This window comes from Polyodon spathula, chromosome 8, assembly GCF_017654505.1.
Source record: "Polyodon spathula isolate WHYD16114869_AA chromosome 8, ASM1765450v1, whole genome shotgun sequence".
NCBI lineage: Eukaryota > Metazoa > Chordata > Actinopteri > Acipenseriformes > Polyodontidae > Polyodon > Polyodon spathula.
The window spans coordinates 30456193-30475383 of record NC_054541.1 but is presented as its reverse complement, the minus strand read 5'-3'; positions in this window follow the sequence as shown (position 1 = coordinate 30475383).

Here is a 19191-nt window from a genome sequence, read left to right as displayed (position 1 = left end):
TTCCCAATAAGCGGTACAATGGGGCATGTTCCACACGTACCGTTTGGCTCGTGGGTTCGAACCCATGACATGCCCTTATGGCAGCTATACTGCAATTTTTACAGGATTTTCTTGATTTTTTACAGGAGTTGCTTGTGTTCACTGTGCCTGATGTTGCCATTCACAGTTTTTCAGTGATGCCAAAAGCTGATGTTAGGCTACTGGAAATTGAAACTTTGTAAAGCAAACAAGAACAAATTCAAAGTGCTGAGAAGTGTTTTTAGACTTTGAGAGCTGGGTGAATTCTGCCAAATGGGACAAGGTGATTTGAATAACACACACAAAAAAAATTAATTTGGTAGCAAGCTTAGCTTTTGAGTTTATACAAATGATCTTCCTCAAGTAGTAAACTGGTCTATAAAATATAATGTAGTTACAATAAAGTCAGTGGAAACACATTGAGTTATTTCACAAATTTGAGAAAGTCACAAACAGCTGCACCAAGGTCAGCAACATAAATTAATTTTTATATTTATGTGACATGCACCAAAGACAGTAGTATGTGAAGCAGACCTTGACTTAAAACAGAGCTTTTAAAGTCAGTATATGACATCACTCAGGAGTTTACCCAAGACCTTAAATCATCAGGTATATCATTAAAGGGCTGCTCCACAATTATGAAAAGCAGACATTGTGTCTCGGAAACGGTGTATAATATATTATAATTAGTATATATTTATATATATATATATATATATATATATATATATATATATATATATTGGGTATTTTTATCATAAATTTGCTTGCTACTGGGCTGGTGAAACAGTATTAACACAGATATTCAAAGACAGATTTCGAACCATCCCCCCCCCAACGTGACAAATTTTTTTTGAAACCTGAAACATGACAAAGCACCACTGCAATACAGTTTGCAGTCTGCACAGTACATTCAAACTTCTAGTCCATTTCCTCCAATTTCCATTGTCTTTAATTTATATGTTGTTTATTCTGACAGCTTAGAAAATTATACCTCCATCAGCATTACTTACAACAAACTGCTGCAAAACAAATCTATGCATAATTGTAATTATATATTTGTTTATTTTTAATGGATCAAGAACACATTCCTATATTGCTCATACATGTATATATCTCAATATTGCACAAAATGTTTGTTTGGCTATATTCAGCCCTATCCTATGTGGAGACATGCAATTTGCTCTTATGTTCAGAACAAAAAAATAAATGCACAAGCACACTGGCATGTATTGAATATATTGCCCAAATCTCAGGCATGTACTGTCAAAATTGCACATTAAGTTTGGAGTTAGGTGCACCACATGTATTATTTTAATATAGGGCCCAATATGGTTCCTGAGCCATCTACATCAATTATAAATGCACAGTGTGTATATTCTCATTCGATCAAAGGCTTTATAGTCCAGGGAAACTGCTACTGCAGGTGTAGCTCTATTATAACACATTAGATTCACTAAAGACCTGATGTTATCAAAGCTGACTTTCATGGAATGGAAATTGGCTGATAGTTCTAAATATGTTTTATATTGTAATGTAATCATAGAACAGCTATCATCTCTGTAGTCCTTTTTTTCTTCTGTGAAGTACAGTATACAGTAATAAGCTATTCCCTCTTATCTGAATAAAAACAACACAGATTTAAAAAAGACATCCCTGCAAGCTTGAAGAAAAAAAACAAAAAACACTTTGCATAGAAAGAAACAAACCCATTCCATGTCAACATAAGACTATTTACTGTGTTTGCAAAAAAAAAAAATGTATATCTAAAACATAAAGCTAAACAAAACAGTAAATTATTTCAGACTTTGAAATGATTAAATGTTTCTCTATAACTAAGTGACTAATGATTGTTTATATTACTGACGTAATCACCATAAAAAAAAAACAAAAAACTTGTAATAAATTTTATATATATATATATAATGTTACAACAGTATATTGTGTGTTATTTTTTTTTTTTTTTTTTTTTTTTTTTTTTTTGATGGATTGGTTTTTATGTGTATACAGTGCACTGTACTGGAGACAATGCCCCCAGGCCCCTGGGAATCAAAAGAATGAGAATAAAATTAAGATCAGAAGGTTTGGTTGACTTATTTTGGTATTCTGCCCTCTGTCTTGCAGCATAGACAAGCACAGAATGCAGAAAGTATTTTTTTCTGCTAGGCTTTTCTGCGACACTGGTTTTTTCTAAAGCCTATCCGGGGCAGAGAGTATGTGCGGGACGCGAAGCGCGTCCATTTTATATGGAGCCGCGGAGTGCGGAGCAGACATTTCCAGCCCGTCCTTTCACAGCACTGGGAAGAACTGAGCACGGTTTTATTTTTCTTAAATACATGTTTGGCCATGGAGTTTGGACAAAACTTTTTTTTTTTTTGTGGTTTTTTATTTTTTATAAAGATGACAAATATAATGCATCAGTCCACTCATTTTCCAGTTTCAAACCAAAATTAAACACTTTTATGTTTTGCATACTCTAACTGCATTAAAAAAAGAAAAAAAAAACTTTTATATTCAATATGATTGGCTTTGCATCCGAGGCTGCATTTGTGCCACGTAAAAATATGAGAAACGTCAGCAGTTTGTCCCTCTGCCTGCGGTTATTACATAGCCTATTTTGTTCTTATACAGTTCTATGTTATGCCCCAATACAGCACTGTGAACACGGTTTATATTTTCTGTACTCTTAAGGATAGTTCATACAAGGGATGTACGTTAGTCCCGTTGAGACTCACTCATATGTGTTTGTGGGTTGCTTTGGGCTCCCTATGAGATGTTCGGATACAAACAAGCCCAGTATAAATCTAATTTCATACGAATTATATGCAAAGTTTGAAATAGGTGACACTGAACACGACATCATAGGAACCTGTTAAATATTGTTTAATTGCAAGATGTTATTTCTTAACTTTTACTTTATTTTCAGTTTACGCATTTTCTCATTACCACTCAAAATGAGATTGCCATTACATGAATAGATGCTGAACTTCATGCCGATTTGAACTTGGCTCTCGCCAAGATAAGCACCAACTAAGATGCAGCTTTGCAGTAAACTAATGTGATCCATCTGCATCTCCATCCAGTTGCATTGTTTTCCATCTGATGATGTAGATATCGTTCTGTCTGGTGTTGATTGCTGAAGTGTAATGCTGGCTCCAAGGATCAGCTCATTTTGCCTCCCCAGCACATCAGCACACACGACGGCTGCGATGCTGGCTCCCCCGGGGATCAGCCCAGTGCGGTCTCCGCAGCGCATCAGCATAACATCCGCCTGGATTGAACTAAGTATGGTACATCTTCAAGTGGACACCTTCCATCCTCAGTGTTTTGTTGACTAGCCCATGACACCTCAGGAGTGCTCAACAGTGATTCTGGCGTCCCAGCATCACACTCCTCCATTCCCCACTCAGCTCATCCCAGCTTACTTACCTGTACATCAGCGTTACTTTCTTTCTAGTGTGCTTAAGAGCCCCATTCAGAATCTTTCCATCTCAACCACAGCCAATTGCTGCTTCTTTCTGCTGCTTCAGATAAGTTCGTCTCTGTGCGACGCAACTCTTGGCCACTGAACCCGACGTCTCTGAGAAACCGGGTTGTAGAGTGTGCCACAAATCCTCGACAACCCACCTCCACTGGGTAAACCCGGACTCTCCATCCTCGCTGTTCCGCTTCAGCAGCTAGTTGAGCATACCGAAGTTTCTTCCTCTCATATGCCTCATCCATAGCATCTTCCCATGGCACTGTTAACTCTACCAGATGAACAAGGCATGCTGATCCAGACCACAAGACAATGACTGGTCGAAGGTTAGTGGTGGAAAAATAAGCCATTCACCAACATCTGCCAGCATTTTCCAGTCTCTATCAGCTTCCAGTTGTCCTGGGCAAGGCTTGGTTTTAACACATTTTCTTGGTGGTTGCTCTCCTGGTTGCTCTCTTTTGTGTGCAATGCTTTAATGGAACTGGTGGCAACTTATTGGTCAGGTTATGCTTGTCTTCCAATGCTAAGGCCAAACATCACATCACATGGTCATGGTGCTAAGTAAACCATCCTTGGCTAAGACCCATCTTACATCCTGTCAAAGTGTGCCTTAATGTTGCAGCTGATAAACACAAAGGATATGAGGGATCCTCACCCACCCAGAAGTTTGGGTTCTGTGGTGATGGGAGAACATCATATGTTGATCTGATGAGGAAACTGCTCCTGCTCTGTTCCACTGTCCATAGGTCTTGCCAGCCAATCTTGCGTTGTTCCACACTTTCCCATCTCATCCATTCTCCCTGCTTGGCCTGGGAAACAGCCTTTACACATCTGATCCTCTCCTCCTGTTTTTGCACTTCATTGACTATCAGCTTCCTCCGTTGAGCTGGGGTTGCATTGTGCCATGTAGGAGGAGCTGAACTGAGACCAAGACCCCCCTCTTCCATGCTGAACTTGGTCCATAATATCACCGATTCGAACGGCAGCCTTAGCATCTTTCACAGCTTTCTTTGCCGCCAATTTTCTTCCAGTTTTCAACACAGGTGTGCCTCCCTTACGCATTTGTCATATGAATCTACTAATGTCATTTCCAGTCGGATTTGGTGCATTTAAGCCCCTCGGTTAGAGCAGAGACTTTTAGCTGCAGTATTCCTTTACCATAAAGTCCCACTCTGCTGAGGCAGGGTGGAACTCCCAACCATTTCCTGACGTATGAACTGATTAAAGCTTCCAGCTTCTCAACTGTTGTCAAGGAAACCTCATACACAGTCAGTGGCCACAGCAGTCTTGGCAGTAGACCAAACTGAAAGCATTTGAGTTGCATTTTGCCCAGTAGAGCACTGCTGTCATGCTTTTCAACCCTTCCACTGCGTGTTGTCTCACTTCCACCACATAAACTGTGTCCTTTAGATCCCTGTCATACCATCTCCCAAGATTTTTCACTGTTGGTATTGCCTCACCATTAATGTAGAACCGTTTTATCTGCTACTTTACCTTTAATTATAGAGATCCTCCTTGATTTAGTGGGCTTGAACTGCATTAGTGCCCATTCAATATTATTGGTTAATTTGCCCAATAAACGATTAGTGCAGGCTACTGTTGTAGTCATGGTTGTCATGTCATCCATGTATGCTCAAATTGGCTGTAGTCGCATTCCCGAAACCAATCTTCCTTTGAAAACAATGGAAAGAGACAGAGAATAGGCTGAAAGGGAATGAAAAAAACGTTATTAACCGATAAATGTTTTTTGTTTTTGTTCTGAATCCCTGCTTCTGAATGTATTACATCTTTTCATCTGTAATGAGAAACACAGTGGGGGAAAAAAATGGGTAGTTTATTTTTTTTAAAAAATAACGCAATACCATGTGAGCCGAGCGTGTCTATTTTGTCTGGAGTGGAGGAGCAGAGTGGGAATCGCAAGCAATGAAGCGGAGCGGAAGATATTATGAGCGGTGAGCGGAATTTTGTCACAGCTCACATTTTCTGATCATGGGACACCAGTGTCATAATACAGGCTCCTGTGTAAAACATAATTATTCAGGTTACTGCTGCTAGAAAGAGAGTACATAATTTTCCTTTTAAAAAAATCTAAACAGACATTCAATATCATGGACAAGGCTTTAGTGACTGCACTCACAGGGGCATATGCATAAATATTGCTGCCATTTAATTAAACAGAAACAGTATGTTCCTCTGCATGTGCACTTTATCTGCAATGTGTTGTGAAAAATCACTGAGGTGTTTATAAAGTACCCAGTGGCATTAACTGCATTTATTTCAGCAATATTTTTAGCCACATTTGATTATGGGCAACAGGTCATGTTTACGCTGGCCTCTGCATGGCATGTGTCTTCAATCTCTGATAATATCAGTCACCTTTTCACTGAAGTTCATCACAATCTGGAATAAGATATAGTCTGCCATTTTAAAAACAAGAAATCTCACATGCATGATTCAGAAGCCCTTTGGCAATTGATTATGCAGTTTCTCTCATTAGCAAATATGATTAATATTCATCTTCCTCATTTTCAAAGAGACAGAATGGAACTATGCAAGGTGCTGGAAATCACCTAAAGCTCAATGGTCATGATGGTGCACAGCTCAGCAAGTGCCTTTAAAGAAAATTAACACACACATTGTTTTGTCTATGTGGAGGTTTTAAAAGGTTTTGAATGATCAAAATATTAAAATATACGGCTGTCAAAGAAAAATTATGGCAACTGAAGACCCACTATCACGTGAAAGCAACAGAGAAAGGGATAATTAATTACAAACAAATGTATTCTCTATACAGTAGAATGATTGTCATTAATCTGAGACATTTAAAATATGTTTCAAGCACAAAGTTATGTTTCATGTTTTCCATTTTCTAATCGCCATACTGATATTTCATTATCTCTACTTTCAAGCTTTACAATATATACATCCCAAGTAATTGAATTACTGAAACATTTATTTTTTGTTTTGTTTAGTATTATATTAGCTACAAATTACACAAAAATGAGTAGTAAATACTTATTTTCCCAAGAATAAAACACACACCATGTTATTAAAAAGACGCAAGTAAATAAAAAAAAAATTCAGTTCTGGAATTGTGTATCAGCCTGTGTTTTAACTTTTTATTAAACACTTAACAGCTAAAACTTATTAAGCATTACATTGACATTGTTATCATTTCATTTGTACAAAAGAAAAAACAGTACATGGTATATGGGAATTAAAACAATGTTTTTAGTAGATCCTTATTAACTTACTTGTGTCCAATACATTGTTTCCATGGATAGCCAACTCATATCAACTCAAGTGCGCTCGAATTGGTCTGAATTCTCCCAGAACACGAGCTGATGAGCAGCTCGAGTTGGTGAAAATAGTTTTCTGAGTTACCCGAGTTATCACTTGAGTTGGGCAGGAAACACTTGTGAGTTAAAGGTCAAAACGTGAATTTGCTACAGACAGTATTACAGTCAAATTGTCAATGATTTAAAAGATAAATCCATCTAGATATTCTTTTTGCATTTGTTTCATGCAGTGCATCTACCTCTGGGAGATTTGTACGCAGAACAGGGAAAGAACCGCCTGGCAAGGGAAAAAATGTGTCAGATGTCAAAGTGAATACGAGAAGGGCAGTGATGAAGCCAATTTGCTTGAAAACATAAGTAGACCGGACATTTGCATCAAAGAATTTAAAAAATCTGGAACTGATCTGATCAGAAACCCAGAGGCACTGTAAACTGCTCCTGTTACTGTAGTAGGACTGTTCTTTTTTATGTTAAGCATTTTTATTGTTCTTTTTTTTAAATTAAGGGTTTAATTAAGTAATGTCAACATTGTTTATGCCAGACTTGTTAGAATGTCTGTAACAAAATGGTTGATTGTTATTATCGACACGTTGTAGATATTTTGGTCCAGTGGTTAAAGGCTAGGGCTTGTAACCAGAAGGTCACCAGTTCAAATCCCACCCCTTTGTGCTCCATCCTGTGGATGAGATGTTAAATCAATGTTCTATTGTAAGTGACTCTGCATATAATGTACAGTTCACAGCCTACCTCTGTAAAGCGCTTTGTAATGGTGGTCCACTATAAACGGTGCTATATAAAAAGAAAGATTTATTATTATTATTATTATTATTATTATTATTATTATTATTATTATTATTATTATTATTTGACTAAAGGCTCTAGCACTAATCCAGGTTATGTGGTTCATGGAAACGTGGTACAATAGTACTCTAGGTGCTACAAAATTGCAATGTTGATAGCTTAGTAAAATTATTAAACTTACTCTGATAACCATGCTACTGCCCCATTCAGGAGATATTCAACACGTAGATTTATAAATTAACAAATCATACTGTATATTTGAAGTACACTAAGGCTTCAGTATTAGTTGTTAAAATGGGGGACATTTATGCCCAAATTTGACAACTCTTTCACCGTCATCTTACAGTCCACATTCAGAAAAGCAATCATCTTGCATTCTGAAAACTGTACTAGATCTTAGCCTTTGGGGCGAATAAGGATGACACATTATAAAACTTGGCTCTCTCCTGCTTCTGAATGCATAGCTTTCAAAATCTGGTGCTTGCATGTCAGGATTAGCTTTACAAAATTTGCTAGCCTTCCTCCGGCACCAGGAGATTTCCCTTATGGCATTTCTCTAATAGCTTCAGGAATTTCATAAATAGAAACTCCTTTATCTAGCGTTCCCATCAAATCCTTATTAAAGCAGCATAATTGGATGTGATTAAAGTAACTTTCAAGTTCTTCCTGCCCTACTCTGAACCCTGACTGATATACTTTCATATAGAATTATTTTTATTTGTGAATCCTCTGTCAGTGTTGCAGTTCTTATTGTAACAAGTGAAAAGAACACCTGTAATCTTATGTACAATGAATATTTTACTTAATGTTAGAATCTTCTTCACATTCTTGCTGGTGAAGCTTTGGGAAAGCAAGACTTTATCAGAAATGATCTACTGATATAATGGTAGCACGATTCCTGTTACATGGCTACAGAAATGGAGTAGGTATATGATTCTTACCCAAAAGATAAAATTAGGTCATTCTGTGTTAATATTATAGCTCACTTCTTTCCTTAATCATGTGAAAGCATGAGGAGCAGCTTTGTGCCATTATATGTATGCATTAGTCAAAACTATCTGATTATCTTGTATGCTCCCTTCTATTTCAGTTTACATTTTTTGAGAATTTTGATTCATTGGGTTGCATTTTGTGGACATTACAATTCAGCAACAAGATCATTTGTGAGTTATCTATTGTTGCTTAGGCTATAAAACCAACACAATCAATATTTTTTTTTAGAAAAGTAAGACAAGAACCCCATGCAGAAACATATTGTACACATTTAGATATACATCCTGCAGGACAGTACATCAGGAAACTCGATTATACCAGTAATACATACTGCCAATAATCCCCAGTTACTGTACAGTAGTTTTTAGTTTTCAGTTTTTATTTTCCTTCTCTTTCCCTCCCTTTAAACCTTAATTAATAGTTATTAAGCCTTAACTGAATAATATATTATTTAAATTAGTGACTCATTACTAGAAATTAACACAGTGGAAATTAATAAGCAGAATTTGGCGATCAGAGCCAGAACGAAATGAAGGTTCAAATAGAATCAGCTGAGATCAATGCATGTCGTTTGTTAACTCAATCAAGATATGAAGGTAAAAAGAAACAACTTCCTTTAATAATTAGTGTTTGATTAAGAAAGCAATTCAGCTAAAAAAATATGTTTAAAGGAACATCACATGATCAAAAATAAAACCCGAAAACTAGACACCCCTAAATATTAGTACCATTACACCTAATTACCATAGCTTTGGTAAGGGTGACCTGACAGAATCAATCTTCTCTCTGTTGTAAATCTAATCCATCATCTATATAAATGGACTACTTTGAATTGGAGTGGTGCTCTAAATTACCTTGGCATTTGTTGCAGCACAAAAGTCACACAAATAATTATACATATTAAAAAAATTATGCAACTCAAACAAAAACAAAAACAATAAATGTGTATGTATTGTAACCCATATATTTTAATTGATCAGACAGTTTTTTTTTTGTTTCTAAATGATTAAAATAAGCTAGATTATTTACTGCCATTTCAGAGATGTAACCAATAGCTTTGGGATTGCATTAAGTAAGCCAGGCAATCAGTAGTTTCAAAAACTGCCACACAATAATTTGAGTCAATGCCATCACCTAAGCAATTAACTATGTTAATTAAAACAAATATAAAATAACAACTCACATGTTATTTGCTGTCTAGCAAGTTACAGTATAACCAGCAGCAATTTGTTTTTGGAAATGAATATTCTGAATATATTTTTGTGAAAGTGTGCTGCACCAAAACTGCATACTGTGATCGATCTCAAAGAATGCAGTTGGGAGAGTGTTATTCAAAATAGAGCTTGCAGAGACTAATTTACACTTGATGATCCCTTTTTCCTCCTTAACATAGGCTTCTAAAATAAATAGGTAAATAAATAAAAGCACAATATTTGAGTAATTCTACTTACCACTCAGGTTGATAACAAACACCATAAGTTAGAAGGGCAAAATACAAAAAAAAAAAAAAAAAAAAAAAAAAAAAAAAAAAAATATAATTTGAAGCTACTTCATGTTTAATATGTATCATTGACTGATTAAGATATCTGTAGCTATTGCCTTTAAGTAAGAACATAGTCTGTGTTCTTTGACATTACAACTTTGTTTATCTTCAGTAAAAAATGATTTATTGGGTGATTTGTATCTGATAATTTCAATGTGTTGGTCCCCTGGCGATCATTTTCCTGCATTGTGGCAGCCCAATTTAGTAGACTGTCAGTTATCAATCCCATCCAGTCCATTAGTCAGTTTGTTTTATGGAGAGGATAGGCTATTAAAATATCTATAAAGCCTAACTGAATTATTCTCCTTTTAAAGCCAGCTTTGGTGGATCCTTCATGCAGCCTAAAACACACAACAAATTTGTTCTGAGATATCACAATGTCTAGGGGCATTTTTGTGCAAAATATCATCCTTCAACATGCCCAGTCATGGTTAAGTACATATTTTGCTTTACTTTAAGAGCTTCACACTGGTTTTGTGAACATTGCAGTGGTTAAAACATGTGATAAAAATTAGACACTTTGAAAACACTGCATTACAAACAGTTTTGATTTGAGGTGCCTATTTCTTTGCAATGTATATGTAAACTGTTTAAAAGGCACAAATGAATTCTAAATCTGTTATGATACCTTTATTCATTATCATTTGATAAATCCTGAAGGGTTTGTTCATGGAGTTTTCTTTAGCATATATGCAAATAATATTTCCTTTATTAATTGTCAGGCATGGAACAAAAATGGCACTATGAAATATTCAGACTAATTTGCAATCAACACATTTCAAATTAATGAAAATACATTTCCTCATTTTCACAGGACACAGTAGCTTATTAGCATATATGTAAATATATATTTAATTAACCTGATCTCCCATGCAAACAAATTACTAGTTTTGAAGATAAGACACAGGGTTTGATGTAGACAAACTTGTTAATTTTGGTTATGTTGGACTAAGGTTTTAGTGAACTCTTCCTAATCCCTAGTGTTCCTAAACATGAAAGAAACAAAAAAGACCCTATGTGGCACCTAGTTTGATATTTTTAGTTTTAGAAGCAGCTACATGCACAGAGAATTACAAGCGAGAATGATAATGAGCAAGTACATTAGAGGGAAGTCAAAAGGAAATGGTGCATAAAATATAATGAGAGGAAAAGAAACTCTTACTTAACTAAATCTTAAAATCAATGCATTGACTCAAACATAACTTTACTTTTCTTAATGCACTTTTAATAACATTCATTTTTCTGTTGACAGCTGGAGTTACTTAATAAAGATACATGGCAACTTTTATTCCATCTAAAGAAAGAAAACAGCTTTTATGCTGCTAGGCCCAACTACAGACAACAAGGGCCTACAGTAAATTGACAGACAATAAGAAGCCAGGGAAGGTGGAGCTTTCAATTGTATACGTGCTGCGCTGAATGGCAAATAATGCCTAGAATTAGACTTTATCCTTACAAGCTCATCATTTCTTTAGGTGTAAAAATCATAATGCCATTTAAAGAGCAAGCAACGGGATTTCGAATAAAATATAGTGTTACACGTCCCGAAGTGATGTAACTGTTTAAATAATGTACCTGACATTTCTATGTTCATTGTTAACGCCTTGGTATCACTCTAAACCACTGCAGGAAGAGCAATTACAAAAGAAAAAACAGAACAACAAGTCAGGAGTGGATCCAGACTTTCATGAATGGGTGAGGGGTGGGGGGGTACCTGATATGAAACATGCCATTAACGTAAACAATAGTAAAGCCAGAACCCCCCTTGGATCTGCTCATGAAAGTGCTCTTGCTTTTCTGTTCTGTATCACATCATGGATTGCTGTGTTACATATTTGACAAAGTAGGCAATAATCCTGACGCTATCAATGCATTAGAGCGGACATTTTGAAATAACTTAAAAATCTGTTTCAAAGCTAAGTGCAAAAAAGGGTATTAACAATGAAAATAAAACCGACAGATTGTAGCCGCACATGGGGACGTATAATGCTACATTTTTCTGAAACCCCGCTACTTACTCTTCGGTGTTACAGAATACCCTGCCGTGTTAACAAGAACTGTGTAGTCTACTTTTGCGTTATCCTGGGTTGCCTGTAAAAGTCCTAAATGGCTTAGATAAGGTTAACCAAATTACTATTTCAAATTTAGCACAGAGTAAGAATTTGATGCCCCAAAATATCTCCAGCAAACGAATACTGAATAGATATTACAAATTATATATAAATTGATATCTACAGTAGGAATATTTAGCATGTTTGCAGTATCCTGTTAATGAAAAAATGGTATTAAGATGTCAGGACCTAAATGTAATTGTTTCTGTGTGGATTATTGATCCCCCTTAAAACTAAATATTGTATGTGCATGTGTGATTACAGGGAATCTTTTTTCCCATGACAATTTACAATTGTATATTTTTTGTATTGTATATGCAGTATATTTAAACTATGTTTTTACACAATCAATAATCATTTAAGTGCTTTGTTATAATAGCTTTTCCCCATAGTGTGTGGGGGATACTAAGAAATCAACAAAATTATACCAATTGACACTCCAAAAGCATCTTGTCATCATATTGACAAAGACATTCTTCCTGCTTCAATTGATTTCAATACAATATCAATACTTTTCCACATTTTCTTTCAGTATTACTTTCTGAATTACTCTAATAAATGTCAAGCTTTGTTGACGAGTGCTACTCTTATTAAATATGGATTTTTAAATTAATTAGAATCATTGTAGAATGTGTTGCTGGCAGCAATGTATCTATATGGATCTTTAAATCCCTATATCTTCCATAATCTAGTTCCACTACATCTCCAACAGACCACCTCAGTTCAGTTCAGAAGTTGGAGGGGAAAACCTATACATTGTCAACCAAAAAAAAGATTTTCTTGTAAGATAAGAAATATACTAGATTGCTTAATTGTTTTGACAACAGAGTGTGTTATTTTTAATTACTGGATATCATTTTTTGGATGCTGTCCTGATTTTCTAAATACAGCTGTACAGTACTATGACAGAGACCAGTTGATTCTTGGTGTTAGATCTCCCTCCCGACCTGTCAGGGCACTGTGCATAAGGAACAGAGTACCCTGGACTAAATGGCATGACAATTTATTCCCATGGGTAGGTGGAAATCGGCCATTTAGAAAAGGGGTGGAGCTACGGTACCCGAACTCAATGAGGGAGAGTATAAATGGGGGTTGTATTGAAAGTAATCTGTTCCTTTGTAAATGGTTTGAAACAACCTAAAAGGAGACCCTGTGTTACAAGAAACATGAGTCTTGTGTTTTGTTAGTTTGTTTAGTAAGACTACTGACACCTATCCGGCAGTGTCGCCACTGGCCAGCATTAAACCCAGACACCAGCACTTCCCTTTTATGGAGAAAACTGTCTTTACACCAACAGCACTAATTCATTCACCGTAGGAACTGTGTATGCATTTTGTGTTATGTGTCGGTGTAAACTGGACTTTTTGGTTACGGGTCAAACCCGAGGATTACAAACAAGGTGATGCATGCCGCTATATCACTTTATAACATTATTATTTACAGTTGTTTGCCATCAGGCTCTGGACATTGAAACCCTCAATAAACACCCTTGCACCTGTGAATCGTTATCTGTCTGTTCCTTCCATACTGCTGCATTGCCTACACCTGCACTCACTTGAGCACTTTGCCACAAGTACATACATGTTGTACTTGCCACACAAATGGGAGTCTAAAAATGGATCTGAAGACTACATTTACACATTAGAGATAAAGTTGAGAATACCTGCAGGAATCTCTCAACTGCAAGAAACAACACAATTCGTTTTACAAGAAGGTCTTTCAGTGTGCAAGTCGAAACAGCCCATTAAGTCATTCATAACTGATGTTACACACAGTTGTTTCTAGCTGAAATATGATGTAGTTTAGCCAAAACAGCTGTCTAGTATTGTTAAAATTAAAGACGTTATGTTAATTTGTCAACATATACTGTACGATTACTTGCATCTTGCACATTCCTATCCAGGTCAACGTGCGATGGCACTCCTAATGCGGTTTGTGTGACATAAAGTATAGTCCTGTGACATTGACAAGGCTCTTTCTGTTAGGGAGAGAGACTCAGACACAACAATCTGCAGGTTTAAGCGCTATTGCGCACATTTATTAGAAAAACACCAAACAAAAAGTAAAAAGGCACAGTGGCCAAAATAAATGATTCACACAACAACGACTGTACCTACACCCTTCAATTTCAACATGGTAACACACAGCACAGCACACATCAACAATACCTTCACCCACACTAACTCTAATATTAACACCATGTAATCATCATTTGTTCCATTGTGGCCCCAGCCACATTCCCATGTGTTCTGGCAAGGAGGTATTTAACCCTCTCCATGCCAACCCAATATTCACCACACACACTCCTACATTATACAGGTAGGCCTTCCACTGTGCCACAAGTCCCCACTACAGAGGGATTGCATACAGTGCATGAAAACCATCTTGGGTATTATGTATAGTATTATATGTAGCTCTGCTGGGAATATAACACAAAACCACTGATAGTCTAAACAGTATATGGTTCTTTGCAAAGCCCCTCTATTCATATTATATGTCCTTCTGTCTATCACCATCCCCAGCACTGCTCACTCTTATTCTGTAATATCTGAAAAAAAAATTGTTTACCCCCTTTGTGTTTATGCGTTTTACCTGCCTGCCTGTAACTGCAAGTGTCACTCTGGCATTTGTTCTTTTAAAACTAATGGGAATTAATTAATTAATTCATAATTGTTGCTAATTTTCTTAGCATTAAGACGCAAGTGATCAGTGGACACTCAACTCCATTTCCAGAAAACACTGTTCAGGTAATAGAAATCTGACAATAAAAAAATTGATTGCTTGAGCAAATAGCTGAGTATCATCAGAATAGCAACCAATGTTGCTAACGATGTAAGATCTGAAAAGTGGAAACACCTCTTCAATGTTTTCTTTGGTTATGGAATCTATCTTTTCAATTGGTATTGGCAAAGTGTCTAAGTTATACACCCTAGAACATGTTTACAACCTGACAACTGTCTAAGCTTCACTAAAGGGTCATGTTAGGTCACTATGCCCCACTGTATATGCTTGGAGTGACTGCAGCATGATATTGTGAAGGATCACAGCATGTCACAATTGCAAACAATATTAATTCATTTCTACCGGCATATAGTATATGGTAAAGAATAATACACACACACATATATAGATATAAACTAAAAAACATAAAGTGCACCACAAAGCTTGTTATTAGAGGTGCAAACCAATATAAGGTAATACATATATTAAACAAAGTCTCAATAGAGATCCAAATGTTGGCAAATGCTTGTAGCTTGAGGGTAGACCTTGTAGAGATGTATTGGTTTCACACTCATCATATGATTTATAAGAACATGACCACTACAAATTAGTTATTAAAACTTAGTTCATTTTATTGTTTAAAACAAAAGCAGCATTGTCTTTATTTAAAAATGATGTATTATGATTTAAAAGAGTGCTTTGTGTGTTTTAATGTGATTTAACAATGTACTGTTTTGTGTTTAAAAATACAATGTTTTGTTTTTCCTATTGTGTATGGCACCGTGGATGAAAAACATAAGAAATATACATATACAATATCCCTGAACAATCTTATTTGGTTTCTTTTGACTTAGAAAGTTTGTTTACATGCATTTCTTATTAGAATTGACAGAATGCGTGTTGAAATCAAATTATTTTTGTTTAACAAGTATTATTTGCAAATTCAAGGTAAAGCTGGGTTCAACTTTTGCCCCCAATTATGCAAATATATATATGGGCCACATGGGAAGGACAATTTGTAAATGACACTGCCTCCAGTCCACTTTCATAGTTTATTCTGGAAACAATATAGATGATATATTACTTGTACGGACAGGGGACAAATTTTATGTCATTTAAGGGTTACATTAACAATACATAGTAAAAAATTTACAATGGATTACAGTCTAATGGAATTACATTTTTTCGGATTTGTCTATTACAAAAAACACTAATGGGTCATTAAGAACATCAACGTATTGTAAACCCACTGATAGAAATACGATCTTGCATGCAGAAAGTGACTATCCTAGATATATGATTAACAATATAACTTGTGCTTATGGTCAATTCCTACAATTAAAGAGAAATTGTAGTCATACAACTGACTACAAAACAAAGGTGAAAGACATGCAAGCTCATTTTCTAACACAGGGTATAAGATGCTTATAATAAAACTACAACAATTAAACATAAGCATTTGATAGATGAAGCCAAAAATATAGGACCAACAGAAGATAGAATAACGTTTATCACAGAACACAGTAATACATCCAATGCCGTTAAAAAATATAATTAAAAAACATCGGCAAGTACTGACACGTGATCCTCAACTTCATTCAATTTCATCTATTTTACCAAGGTTTTATTGTAGACAGGGTAGGAACATTAAAGACTCTTTAGTCTCTTCAAATGTTTAAAGCACCACCGCCAATTGATAACTGGCTGACTGATCCAGTATAACGCAATTATCGATGTGTACAGATGCCTACATTGCTCGAACGCATATAATACAAGATTTTTCAATCATCCATATTCAGGACAGAAATATCCCATTAAGGGATTTATTAATTGGAACAGCACACATGTAATTTACATGCTTAAATATCCCTGTGGTTTAATTTATGTGGGTCAAAAAAAACACCAGCTTAAAACAGAACAGAAAGCTGCGATAAGAAACCAAAGTATGGCTAATGCAATGACATTATAAAACTATGAACCATAGTTCAGCTTCCAGATTACAATGTATTGAATTCGAAAAAAAAATGTAGTTCCTGAAAGAGGAGGCAAAATTACAAATGTACTGTCAAAAAGGGAACCATACTGGATATTCACATTGAAAAGTATGGAACCACATGGTCAAAATGAAACTTTAGGCCTCTGACTATATTTGTAGCAAAGTTTAATATGAGAACTGATAATAACCAAAGTGTCTTTAGTGAAATATAAGTGCTCTAGAACAAGTCAAGTCTTCTGATAAAATTGATGTAATTGGTGTTAGATAATAAATTATGCTTGATAGCAGTATGATGATCCAAGTTTCTTTAATAAAATTATCTAATTACTTGTAAAAATTGAAAAAAGTGAAATGTTGTATTTTGACTTTTTTTTAATTTGTATGATTAGATAAGCATATTTTGCCTTCCAATCTTTTTAAATATTCAGTCTGTATGAGAGTGACTATTTATTGCGTAGGAAGTTTACAGTGCTTTGTAACATATGCAATGTTGTTGTCTATGTATACATCATTTTCCTTATGAATATTTTACAGGTTTGTGTAATTGAATCTACTAATTCAATAATTATTTATTTGGGAGGGATGGCGGATATAAATAGGGGTGTTCCGAAATAGTAAACCACCTGAAGAGGTCATGCGAGTGTCAAAACACGTTGTGTGGTGTACAGCCATTTGTTTATATATGCGGCTTTTGTTTTTAACAACAAAATGAAATAAGTTTTAATAATGTTATATATGGCAATCAGCACACACACACATCTTCATAATCAGTCAGGCAAAGCAAACTGTATTGGATTTTGAAGGTATAACTGCTAGAAATAATGGAAAGATCAAAACATGCTCAAAACTGTACAATGGGAACTCCATGATTTGCAGTTTTTATTTGAACCTGACAATTGGCATGTTGTGGCCTATAGAATATAACACTATTGCTAAAAGAGACAAGCAGAAAATGGCTTTGTTTCAGTGTATAATATATTTGGATGTGGAAAAACAATCTATACCATAAAGACAAGATGTCAAAGTTCAATTAATATTTTTTTTCTCATGAAAACAACTGTGACTGGTGGCCTGTCTACTGAAAGGTTAACATCACAATTTGATCACAAGTTGTGATCAGTTCTTTTAATTAAAGGTTGTGTTCTTTATAACCACGTTTTAAATATCTGGTAACTAATTATCTACGAAGCACAGTACATGAGATTAATTCAAAACTTTGGTATGTGAATTTATGATTTAAAACACCTTCTCCACGCATATTTATCTATCAATTGAACACTGCACCCTGTTTTCTTGTCTTTCTCCTGAAGGGAGATTGTCCTTAAGCATTATACTGTAAACCTCACGATTTGTCTCAGTCAAGCAGGTTGCGACTAGAGCAGTCATTATCCCACGCTAGTTGGCTGCAAAAAGCCTAGTTTTGGAATCTGCCTTTTACATTTTAAAAACCATCACTGTAGTAACCAGCATTGCTACATTACTAAAGAAAAACTGAACAAAAATAAAAATGGCAACTGTTGAGTTCAACACATCAGGCAAAATAACCTTCTGAAATAATTTGCAGACTTAAAACTTGCAGCGATACAACAGATTTGTTTTTATTAACAAACTTGAACTTTATATTTTAAAAGACCAACAGATAGCTTGAGTGCCCATAGCATTAAAACTGTTGCTGACTAATCAATATTGAATGGGGGTGCTGTATTCTTAAATCAGAATACAGCATTCCCCTATTCAAGATGCTATTGAAATTGACCAGACTGCACCCATCTATCTCTAGACCCTCGTCTCCCCCTACATTCCCACCTGACCTCTCCACTCTGTCTGCACTAGAAGACTGGCTGTACCTCCTTTACGCTCCCTTGCCTCCAGAGCTTGCTCCTTTTCCACCCTCGCCCTGCAGTGGTGGAATGACCTTCCTTCGGATGTCAGGACTGCCCAGTCCCTGACCACCTTTTGGCACCTCCTCAAGACACACCTCTTCAGACAACACCTGTAAAACTCAACTCTTCCCTTCTGGTCTATATAGCACTCTGCCTTTAACGCACTTAACTTGAACTTATCTGTTCCCTATGTTACTGTATTTAATCCTGCACTTAACCCAATCTGTAGTATTTTGTATTTCACCTGCACTTGTATCTAACCCTGATGAAACATACTGTGTTTTGTATTTGCTCTTAGGACTGAAGTAATTGTATTGTGTATCTTGCTCTAGCTTGTACTGTAATTCT